The sequence below is a fragment of the Octodon degus genome, unplaced genomic scaffold (assembly GCF_000260255.1).
Source record: "Octodon degus isolate 3935 unplaced genomic scaffold, OctDeg1.0 scaffold00041, whole genome shotgun sequence".
NCBI lineage: Eukaryota > Metazoa > Chordata > Mammalia > Rodentia > Octodontidae > Octodon > Octodon degus.
Window position 1 is genome coordinate 150,272 of NW_004524617.1, and position 12,702 is coordinate 162,973.

Consider the following 12,702-nt stretch of genomic DNA (forward strand, 5'->3'; position numbering starts at 1 on the left):
TATCTGTGTATTCAAAGTGGTTAGGATAGATATATAGTTACATTCTCTTAATGAATAGAGGGATTTGTTTTAATGGTGTTTGTAAATAGGATATCAAGTCTGCATCTTGTACAGCAATTAACCACTAGGAAGAATGTTTGCAATGTGTTAATTATTGAAACTGTCCTACCAATTTGGTTTGAAACTGTCTCATTGCTATTTGTTTCTTAATAAAATTATGGAAAAAAGTAATTTTATTGAGAAATAGCAATGAGACAGTTTCTCAACTGATTACTAGCACATTTCCAATAATTAATACATTCCATATAATTGTCTTAGTGGTTATTCATTGTACAAGATGCAGACATGATGTCTTGTCTCAAACAATATTAGAACAAAAATTTTTCTGTTCATTGAATTAAGAGAATGGAGCTATATATCTCTTCTAAGTATTTTGAGTATACCAATACAAAGTGGTTGTTCTTTTCTATCCCACTTTTTTCATTAGTTTTGTCAGAGAAGGGCATTCCATTGTAATTTAATTACTGTAGGTGCATGAATTCAGCAAAATATCCCAATATCATCCAGTAGCCCATAATAGTAGTGGGTTTTCCGTAAGACTGGCAATGTCTGAAGTTGTTGACTTCAGCATTTTACAGCTCAGCATATTAATATGGTTTTACTTTTTATACTTTGTTTTCATACTTTTCTGCTGGATGGTTAAGACCAAGCTAAAACAAGACCTATAAAACAAGAAATGTAACTTTTGTATCTGATAAGGTCAGTCAAGTCCCCTCAGGATTTATCATAAAACATTGTACTGCAGTTTCTAGCTTCTTTGTCAGTGTCAGTCATGTGGATGAGTCAAGGCCATTGCTTGGCCAATGTGCTCTCTATGAAAGCCTAAGAGAATGTTTTCTCTCCATGTAACTCTCCTTAGGTACACTCTACATCATCGATCACATTCTTCTGTGACCCCATAATCTCCTTGATCAGAAAATTTGGAACATAACTGAGTTACATATTGTTACAGTACAGGTTCTCCTATGTCCTGAGTCTTCACTGACCTTGAAAGTCTAAGGCTAACTCAACTTCAGAATGTTCAAATCTCTTACATACTGTATCCTTGTTCCAATGACAAATACTCTAGAAATCAAAGAAAAAATTTCATGTCCTTTCACAAACTAGCCTTAGAAATTATACAGCTTTTCTTCTAACATACCACATGAGCAGAAACTTCACACATTAGTCAAGATTCAAGGGAAGGGCATACACACATACTGATTTTCAATGAAAAAGATGCTAAAGAACTGGGGCTATGTTTAAAAATCCTCATAGATGAATTCTATACATTGGCTTGGATTCTGGAATTTTTTTCTCTTTTCATGCCTTAAGAGATGGAGTTCGTCTTACTGAGTAAATAAACTATATGCTCAGAAATGAATGAAAGTTTATTATTTGCTATTAAGCATCAATGCAATATCTTTACCTTTCACTTTATGTTTTTTATCTCTGAAGGATGAACTGACATAGGTCAAGTAAAGAATGGGGGTGTCATTCAATATTGAGTGTATTATAGCATATCATTGTTACAATTTAAATGTTATACATATTGAATTACATCGTTTGGAAAAAATCTTAATGGCTTTATATCAAATAAAGATTGATTAAAACTTAGCAAACTATGAAACTGTAATCAAAATGGTATTTGTATTTAAAGTACCTACTAGTTCAGCTCTGCTACTGAGTTGAAAACCTGCGATTCATTCTAACTCTTCTGCTAAATTATGCCTTCCTTAAATGAAAATAATAATCCCTAGCTCCGTTCTCCACAGGACAAAACACCTTGTGGCAGTGTGCCATTGACATGGCATATTTCACAAAGTACAGTATGTTAAGTTTTTGAAACAAAGTCATTGTATTATCTTTAGGAGAATATTTAATAGTTGTTGCCATTTTTATCATATGATAGTAAACTCATTATTCTCTATTCTTAAAAGGATAAAGTATCTTAACTCAGTATTGGTACCTTGAAAATTTCAATATATGAATTTATCCCATATCTCTGCATAAAATTATACATGTTATGTATCTCACATGCATCTCTTTTGATGTGTATAATTTTATTTAGTCTTTGAAACCCTGTTCATTGATAAGTACTAACTTAAAATCAAAAAGCATGGACTCTGCTATAGATAGATAGATAGATAGATAGATAGATAGATAGAGATCAAGATGTGAATAGATTGGGAGAATAGAGTACTATTATATATACAAATAGATTTATTTTTATGTTAAAATAAGTTTACATAATAATTTGCTTCCTCCCTTTTTATAGGTTAATTTTGTTTCACAGAACGTTGTGTTGAAATTGCAACATGCTGTAATTGTGAAAGTAACTTCATTTGGAAATACAGTCTTTGCAGTTACAGATAATGATGCACTAATACCACATAAGGGTGGTCTTGAATCCAATGATTGCAGTCCTTTTTGAAGAGCAAAATTTTTACATAGAGAGAATGTCATGAGACAGTAAGGACAGAGATGATTGGCATAGTGTAGCTGCATGCCAAGGAACATCATGGATTACTAGCAGCTACAAGAAAGTAGAAGAGATCAAGAATATGTCTTTTGGGCCAGAGAGATGGCTCAGTGGAATAAGCGCCTCCCTGGCAAGCACAAGGGCCTGAGTTCAATCCTTGGTTCTGAAAAAAAAAACACCAAACAAACAAACAAACAAATAAACAAAAGAAACCAAGAATGAGTCTTTTTGTTGGCCTCCTCTGAGCCTTAGACAGTCCCTCATCAGTCGCATGTTTCTTGCTAAACTTTTAATTTAGACTTCTGGCCTCCAGAGCTGTGAAAGGATAGATTCCTGTTCTTTTGAACCATTTAATTTTTAATTATTCTTTCAGTACTGGGGATTGAACTGAGGACCTTGAGCTTACCATGCAGGCACTAATGCCATTGAGCTATCTCCCCAGGCTTTTTGTAAATCACTTAGTCTGTAGTACCTTCTTATGGAAACCCTAGGAAATTAATATACCCCCAATTATCTTCTATTCTATTTCTTTACTTTCATACATTGGTACCACTAATTTGAATCAGGCTTTGCCTATTAGATGCAGGCATCCTTCCTAGAAGCCCATTGCTGCAAATACCAAATGACATCGTTTACCAGCTGCCTATACTTTTAATATTTATATTTTTCTACTCTGTTAAATGAGAATTTTATCCCTAAATTCTTTTAAACATCTCTTCTCAGCTCCTCAGCTCCAACAAATAAGTAGATCTAACTAGATGATGTCAAGCAGCAGTAATAAAGCATAAATTTGCATCCAGGAAACTTTAATTCCAGGCAGAGCCAATAAAAATTTGTCAAAAGGAAACATGATCTCTGTCTATAAAGCCTAGGAAAAACTACAGTACCTCAAATCTATTGTTGAAGAGGATGTGGATTATGCAATTATGAAAGTAAAAGATGCATTCACATTACATATATCTCTAAAAGATTTGGACGATTTGCCTTCAGTTCTTGTGACTCTGAAAACATTTTGCAGCTATAAAAAGACAATATTTCATCTTCTATTGAAAAAGGTTTAAGAAAATAAAACAACCACACCCTATAGTAATGTTGCAGATTCTAGACAGATAGATAGCTGTTTGCTGTTCTCTAAAAATCTGTTTAGGTTGTTCTTAAGATTTAAAATGTACCTTTAATGAAGCAAAAGCTATTGATCAAATTTTTAACTTTCAGACTCAAAGACATGGTTGATTTCAGTAAACTGTTGATATAAGATTTTCAGTAGGGGCCAGCGAGATGGCTCAGTAAAATAAGTGCTTGCCTGGCAAGCACAAGAGCCTGATTTCAATGCCTGGTTCTGAAAAAAAAAAAAAAAACAACTAAAAAACAAACTTTCTTTCCTAGTTCCAGATTTTCAGTGTTCACTGATGCAACTCCTCATTATTCCTGTGACTCAGGTAGACCCATGTGTGGTGGGCCCAGGTATTTTCAGGAGAGGTGAAATAGGTCCTACTGAAGCTGCTAAATTTGTATCCTTTTAGTTTGCCACCCGTTTTTACCAATTTCCCTAGCCATTAACTTTTAAACTCTACAATTTTTAAATTCCTTCTCTTGAAAAAATTTACAAATTACAACATAAAAAGAAGTTGAAGTTACCATAGATACACAGGAGAACATAAATACTAGGAATATCCACGTATTCAGCCAACTGCTGGTTTATGCTTGAAATTGCTATTTTGGACTTCCTTGATTAAATGCCTTAAGTAGAGTTTGCAATGAGGATGAAATTTTAAAGAAATTCTAAAATCAAAATACACAGTACAGATTGTTTCATATATATATAAGTCCTTCAAAATTTCCTTACAACACACTACCTGATATATACCATGAAGCTATATGAGTACCAGTTATACATCCATTTATATGTTGCATAAATTCCAATACAAATAATATCTTGAAAATGTGCATATTGGAAAAATAAAACAATTAGATATTTACTTGTTTTATGTTCATATTTTGTATGTAAAGTCATTGAAAATTTTTCTAATATCCTCTCTGCATAGAATACCCTTTTGTGCATTGTATAATTTTACAACCTACAAGCTGCAATGCATATGTTGATGGTAAAAAATTATTAACTTTAGGCATATATTTATTTAAAAACAAAATAGAATAGCTTAAGACAAAATACAGGGGCCAGGGAGACAGCTCAGTAGAATAAGCGCTTCACTGGCAAGCACAAGGGCCTGAGTTCAATCCCCGGTTCTAAAAAAAAAAAAAGACAAAATACAATAAGGAATATTAGCCTACCTTACAAAGAGAAGGACATTTATTGTTTCAAAGAAATGGAGCCAGGGAGATGGCTCAGTGGAACAAGCGCTTGTTTGGCAAGTGCAAGGGCTTAAGTTCAATCCCCAGTTTTGAAAAGAAAAAGAAATTAAATTTGTTTTAAAGGTAGTTTTTGATTGATATACTAATTATGTATATTTATGGGGTACTATATGATGTTTGATCTATGCATGCATCATAAAATTCAATCAAGCTTATAAACACAATTTAGCACACTTTGTGGTGAAAATATTAAAAAGCTTATTTCAGTAGGTGCTCTATGATCTCATATGTTCTGTATAAAAAGTTTATCTTTAAAATCATGGTTACCAAAGACTGGGAGAGAAAGAAAGGAAAGAGAAAGAAATTGATAAGAGGATAAAAAATTTAAGCCAGACTAGAGCAATAAGATTTAGTGATCTATTGCACAGTATACTGACCACAGTTAATAAAATTATACATTTCAAAATTGCTTCCTGACACTTTTAATTCAATTTTGCACATGTATATATTTATGTGTTGGGGTTCACATGCATGTGCAATACATTTCCCATAATAGTTAATAACAAGAGGGAGGGCGAGATAGCTCAGTGGACTAAGTGACTGCTTTGGCAAGCACAAGGAGCGAGCTTCCATCCCCTGGACCACATGCAGTGCCTGCCCTGCTCCCGGGGCAAGCGGAGTTAGTCACAGAGATGAGGAGTGGTGGCACACGCCTATAATCCCAGTGCTGAGGAGACTGAAAACAGGAGAATCACTATAAGTCCAATCTTTGTAGTGAGACCCTGTACAAAATACATAATCAATCAATAAATAAATATGATAATAACAAATTTCTGAAAGTACTAAGTCCATAATACTATACTAAAACTTCCAAAGAATATTGCTGTAATTAGTATTTTATGAAACATACACTCATTGAGTGAGTTCTACCTATTGACTTCTTTTTAATTAGAAACAGTATTTTGAATTATAGTAATACAGGATGGAAAGAAATGAAAAAAGAATCAGAGTATGTTACTTACATGTACCAGTTCTCCATAAATTTAATCATATACAATGGTCGATGAACAAAAGTAAATAAAACCATATATTGGTTTTGTTAATAAAACTAAAACTAGATATATTTATAAATGTATATTATAAAAATAAAAAGTCAAAATAAATAAAAAGTAACTCATAGATTAGAGAAAACAGCATAGCTTACTTTTTACTCTCTGCTTATATCCTACCAGACTAAAAGTTGAGTGTTTTTGCATAAGTGTAAAATGTAGTAAGATTTTCCTGTGTAATGTGCAATTTTTTATGGGTTTTGAAGCAATCAACTGTTATTAAAATACTTTCATGTTAAAATTTGGATAACAATAAGCTATTTGAATAATAAAATTATAATTGTGCCAGAAGCCAAAATTTTGAGTATGCTATAGCCTTTTCTAATATGTAGGAAAACTTATAACTAAAGATGATAATCTTATATTTATCTGTTTAACAAATTATTTGCAATAAAACTACATTTATTGTGGTATAATTTCATGATCTTCATATTCTCTGGATTTCTGAAAGCATATATTTGAGGAGTTTCTCAAATCTAATTGAATTATAAATAAAGAAAATGCTAAATCAAAAAACGTGAAGGGCCAGCCAAATAGCTCAGCTGATTAAAGCTCCTGCTTAGGCAGACACAGGGGCCAGGAGTTCGATCACCAGGCCAGCTGTAATGGCCCTGCCCCTAGGGCACGCTGAGAGGGTGATTGAGACTGGGCGTGTTGGCACACACTTGCAATCCCAGCACTTGGGAGGCTGTAAACAGGAGGATCACAATGAGTATGATCTAGTAGTGATACTCTGAACACCGTGTAGACTCTTCCCTAAAATAAAAAAAGAAATGTGATTATAGGCTGCTTTGATCTAAAGGATATCCTTAAACTGATGACAACTATGATTGTTTTCACTAGCATATCTAAACCTCACTTACAAATGATTTTCCTCATATATTATTCTTTAATGCAAAAAAAAAATCCTCATGATATTACCCCATGTTTTTGTTCTTGACCACTCTGGCCCTTTTTCATTTTTTAATATTAATTTTATTGAGAAAGAAGTAGCAACGAGAAAGTTTCAAAACAGGTTAGTAGGACAGTTACAATAATACATTGCATTTTGTTGTCTTCATACTAGTTATTCATAGTACAAGATGCAGACATGATATCTTGTCTAAAAACTATTAGTTCAAAACTTTCTTCTCATTGAACTAGAGAAAGTAGCTGTAATTCTATCCGAACTACTATATGATAGTAGTGGTTTATCTGCATGATTGGCAATGTCAGAAGATGTTGACTTGAGGCTTTTACAGCTCAGCATATTCATATGGCTTTACTTTTTATAATTTGTTTTTATAATTTTCTGATGGATGGTCCTACGAACATAGGACAGTCCTATGAATTTTACTTCTCTTGTTTTCATTTATTACCTTGTTTAGTTTTTAAAATAAACATTTACTTGAGAGAGAGAGAGTATAGCAGCAATTGATATGACATTAGAAACAGTACGCATTTAGAAGACCAGAATGACACGGATTCCAAGCACGGTCCAACCCTTTTTCAAGTTAAAATTCATTGGCTTCCTAATGTTCTTAAGACATAGTGCAGAAAAATGTTCTTAGTTTTGTGATTTGTGTTATTTGGTTGGATTCTTAATAACTTTGTGTACATACATCCGTCTAGTCTCATTTTTATTATTTTTTAAAATGTATTTAGTATAGGGTCTCACTACACAGATTGGACTCCTAGTGATTCTCCTGTTTTCAGTCTCCCTAACGCTAGGATTATAGGCATACATCACCACACCCAGTCTCAATCACCATCTCAGCACGCCCCAGGGGCGGAGCCAGCATGGCACGCCAGGGATCGAATCTGGGTCCCCAAGTCTGCCTAAGCAGGTGCTTTAGTCCATTGAGCTATCTGGCTGGCCCTCTCATCTTTGTTTTATTCCTCTTCTCCAGGTATTTTGAACTCATTTTGTTGTCATTCTTTTTTTTTTTTTTTTTTTTTTAATTTTGGGGAAGGGCCTACAGGGTGTTCAGGGTCTCACTACTAGATCGGACCCATAGTGATCCTCCTGTTTACAGCCTCCCAAGAGCTGGGATTACAGGTGTGTGCCACCACACCCAGTCTCCATTGCTATTTCAGTGTGCTTTTTGGGGTTGGCTTGGCACAGCAGGCCTGGGGATCGAACTCCCAGCCCCTGCGCCTGCTTGCAGGTGCTTTAATCTGCTGAGCTATTTGGCTGGCCCTTGTTATCTTCATTCTTAAGGCCTTACACCAGGCTGCATCACACACTCTATACTATTCTCCACCCAGACAGCTGGTTTTTTGTATCAATCCTTCATTTTGGGATACTGTTCCTTTCACGTATTTTTTTTACTCATCCATTTGTCCTTCCATTTGACAATTTATGGATCATCTTTTATGTAGCCATTTGGTTAGTTATTGTACAGAGTACAGAATACACAAAATTGCTTATCATGTGGAGCTCATGGTCTAATGTGGGTCAGGGGAATAAGAAAATAATGAATTAAATGAAATATGTAGTATCTCACAGGAATTATTTTTATGAAAATAACAAAATAGTCAAATGTAATGGAAAATGTGAGGTAGTGAGTATAAATGACAAGTTTAAAGACAGCAAATCATGGATGGCTTGTTGAAAAGATGAGAATGACACTGTGTAATCATTGGGTCTAACAGGCAGAAACTCAAAAGGGAAATCACTTAGTTAATTCTTGTTGATAGACCATGAATAAATCATCTCTCCTTCAGTGATCATCTCCCTATACTGCTCAAAGCAGTCAACTGTGGCTATTACACTCCACTTTGGTTTTATATATCTCTTCTAGGCACAGTTGCAAATGTCTGTTTGTATGATTATTTGATTATTTTTCCCACATATCTGGAGAATTAAAAGTTTCATTAGGACAAGAATGTTCACATGCCATTGTTTATTCAGTATCAAGCCCAGTACTTAGGATATGCCACATTAATAAAGGTCTCTATTACTCACACATACCCAAATATAAATAAAATGAACATGCTCAAATGAGAATATTGAAAAAAATCAGCCTGAGTCGCAAAACATGAATTGATTTAAATCTAATGTAGGATGGTTAGGGCATTGTAAGACGAAAGCCATCATATTTGAGGGTTAAATTTTTTTTGCAGCATTAGTAAGGATTGAACAAAGCAAGTAGGAAAGGTAGAGAGGAAGAAATATACTCAGAAAAGGAAGACTTACATCTAAAGGTGAAGCCTTGGGCCTGCTCAATTGTTTTAGTGAAGATGAATAGACTGGGTGCATTACAAAGTTAGGTCATTCAAGGTGATATCAATTCACCCTGTGTTCTCTTTCTTGATTTTTTTCATAGACCTCAGCCACTAGGTGGTGAGGAAGCCAAGCATCTTAAGCAGCTAAAGGTAAAGGCTAGCTACATTTGTTCTCATCACAAACACAGTAAATGTTGCAACCGAAAACCAGTATGAACCATCAGACATGTGAGTAAGGATGGCATGAGTCTTTAGATGATTATATACTAAACTCTCAGCCTTTGAGTTCCCCCATGATACAATGTGGAAAAAAATAACATTTGGTCATGCAAAGCCCTGCCCAAATGTTTAGATTTATAAAATAAAGGTTGTCAGTGTTTGAATTCACTACAATTTCAGGTAGCTAATTATGGAGTAAAACATTAGCAGGACAATTGCTAAATCATCACCATTCACTTACCCACAAGAGACATGAAAGTTAATGAAATAATATGTGTAAGAGTAGGTGGTAAATGGTGTAAAAGTAGTTGCTGCTGCAAGTATGTATTGAACTTATAATGCATACAGCACTATTTATGAGAAATTATATAATTAATATATTTTTCAGAAATACAGGGGCTGGGGAGATAGCTCAGTAGGATAAGCGCTTGCCTGGCAAGCTCAAGGGCTTGAGTTCAATCCCTGGTCCCACAAAAAAAAATACATATGTACATTTAAGGTTGTATTTAAAGACTATGCATGTCCAAAAACTGAGCAAATTTGTTGTATGACAAGGAGTGAAGTCATTCAGATGCAGAAAACCTGTCTTGTACAAATCAGTAAATAACAACCTGCTCAATCATTTTGTTTACAGTGATTTAGCATTCTTAACATTTCTCCTGAAATCTATCTCCAATTGGCACAGCAAAAACTTGATCATTACCACATACTCCATTACTTACCTTTATTTATTTTTGTGTCCATCACCTCCTTATTTTCCTGTTGGTCATAATTCACAAGAAAAAAATTATATGCTTTTAAATTATTGTTCTGTGGTATGCTCATAGTTACAATGCTGCTACTCATTTTGTGCATCACAAATTCTGTCTCTGTACTTGCTCGGTGACAATCAATGAAGAAAATTAACCTTATTACAAGTCAGCCTAAGCAGCTCATTTGGGGAAACAAAAGATCATAGAACATTTCGTGGAGTTAACAAAAATGTCTAACTTCTAGTCTTTAGCTTCAATATGGATACATAATCGATACCAAGGCAATTTTCCCTCTTCTAGGGTTCACCCAAAACTGAGGATAGATCAAAAGATAAGATAATTCTTAAATTTGGATCAATCTAGTAGTCAAAAATTTCAAAGAGAATCCTAAAATGTAAGTTTGGAAAGAACAAGAAAATGTTGTGATTCAAATTACTCTTTATTGTATTGAAAATGTTATTTAGAGAAATTTACAGAACCCATGAGGCCAACCTAAAAATGAAAGATAAATGTCCTGTCTTCTAGGGAAAAATGCTTTCACTGCATCCCTAAAAATATATATATTTCTAAGTATGTTTTCTAAAATATCAATGTCAAGAGAAAACAAATCACCTTGTTGATTCACGAAAGTTCTTCTGTGCAATCAATGGATATCTATATAAAGCAATGATGGAGCCTAAAACATACATCTAAAAGATTATTCAGTGGGGCCAGGGTGATGGCTCAGTGGAATAAGTACTTCCCTGGCAAGCGCAAGGGCCTGAGTTCAATCCCTGGTTCTGCCAAATAAATAAATAAAATAAAATAAAATATCATTCAGCATTATCTGCTAGAGAAAACTGCATGAAATTCGCAAAATACTTATTTTTAGTGTAAAAGACATATGCTGTGTTTGAGAACTTCTAGGATGCAATTCAGAATTAAAGTGAATTAATTCACAATTAAAGTGGTAGAGTTTCAGCTGATTATGTCATATTGTTCACATTTTAGTTGGACTATTCAAAGAATCAACAGTTTTAGCTGGTAATCTCAAACTCTATGCCATGATATTTGAATGACTTTTATCTTCCTAGTTGCAAATGCATTCTGATATGGAGATCTTCAGGAATCCATGGAGTGTCTTTACTCAGGGCAATATCCTAAATGAAAAAAAACCTGAAATTCTTATTGGCTAGTTAAGTGGTTACCTAGATAAAGCATTCATTTAACCTCCCTAACCTCCATGTTTTAATAGAACCTGATAAAAATCTGTATTTTTATATTTGTGGAAATAAATAGAACAGCATGGAATTAGAATAAAGATTGTAGCAGTTTCTTTTCCATTGCTTGATCACATTCACCAGACAGTTTCCCGGAAGACTTCAAACTAACTTTTGAAGATGTTTTCAATAGAGTAAAATAATGAGCAATATTTCCAGCCACCTACACTCTCAGCCTTTAGAAGCTTAAGCAGCTCAGTGGTTCGCAAATTTTGTTCCACTTTTAAAATGTTATAAATTTACTTTTCTGCACTCATACCTGGGTTTATACATTGGTTTATTCAAATAATATATACAACCTATATAGGGATTTATCATTTTTAATACATGATATAATCTAAAATATATTAGATATATAAATTTTAAAAATTATGAAATCAAATTAAATATTGCCATTAGTCCCCTTCTGGATACTCCCTTTCCTTCACTTCAAACACACTTCTTGCATCGTTCTTGTCACTTTCTCAAGCAGGTCTGGAACTTGTCTTTCATGGATTTTTTTTTAGTTACACTCCCATGTGTCCCTCAGAATCCTGAATTGATTCAAAATTCTTGCTTTTCTTTCTTTCTTTTCTTTTCTTTCTTATTTTTTTACATGTGTTTGTCTGGTTTATTTTACTTCAGGGAATGGCCTTAAGATGCATCCATTTAGCTAGGAATGTTTCAAGGGCATCCTTCTTAATGACAGAGTAGTACTCCATTATGTAAAGAAAGCTGTATCTTCTTTACCCATTCATTAGTTGATTTGCATCTGGATGTTTCCAAGATGTAGCTATTACAAACTGTGCCACTACAAATGTGAGTGTGCATATATTACTGTGGTATGATGCTTTTAGTTCTCAAAAGGCTTACATTTCTTGGTCCTTTTTACTTTGCCAAAGCCCTAGAAGTTGCATGGCACCTGATCCAGTGAATACGGTGAAGACACACCGCAATGTTGTTAACAGTTTGACTTTCCATTGCATAGCAGTGGGCAGAAGGATTGATCAAACCTGGTAAAATTGTTTACTCACAAAAGAGGACTTCCAGAAATGCTTCAGAATGTAGCAATTGCAATGGGATAGGTGTGTTAGAAGTGGGAGAGTGGGCTGGCAAGATATCTCAGTGTACTAAGCACATGCTTAGGCAAGCTCATAGAATAGGGTTCAATTCTCAGTACTGCATGCCGCACTGGCTCCAACCCTGTATGCGCTGAGCCAGTGACAGAGTCTGGGCATGGTAGTGCATGCCTGCAATCTCAGCACTGGGGTGACTGAAAACAGGAGGATCACTATGAGTCTAAGCTGCATAGTGAGACTTTGTACCACGTACATAAAAATATA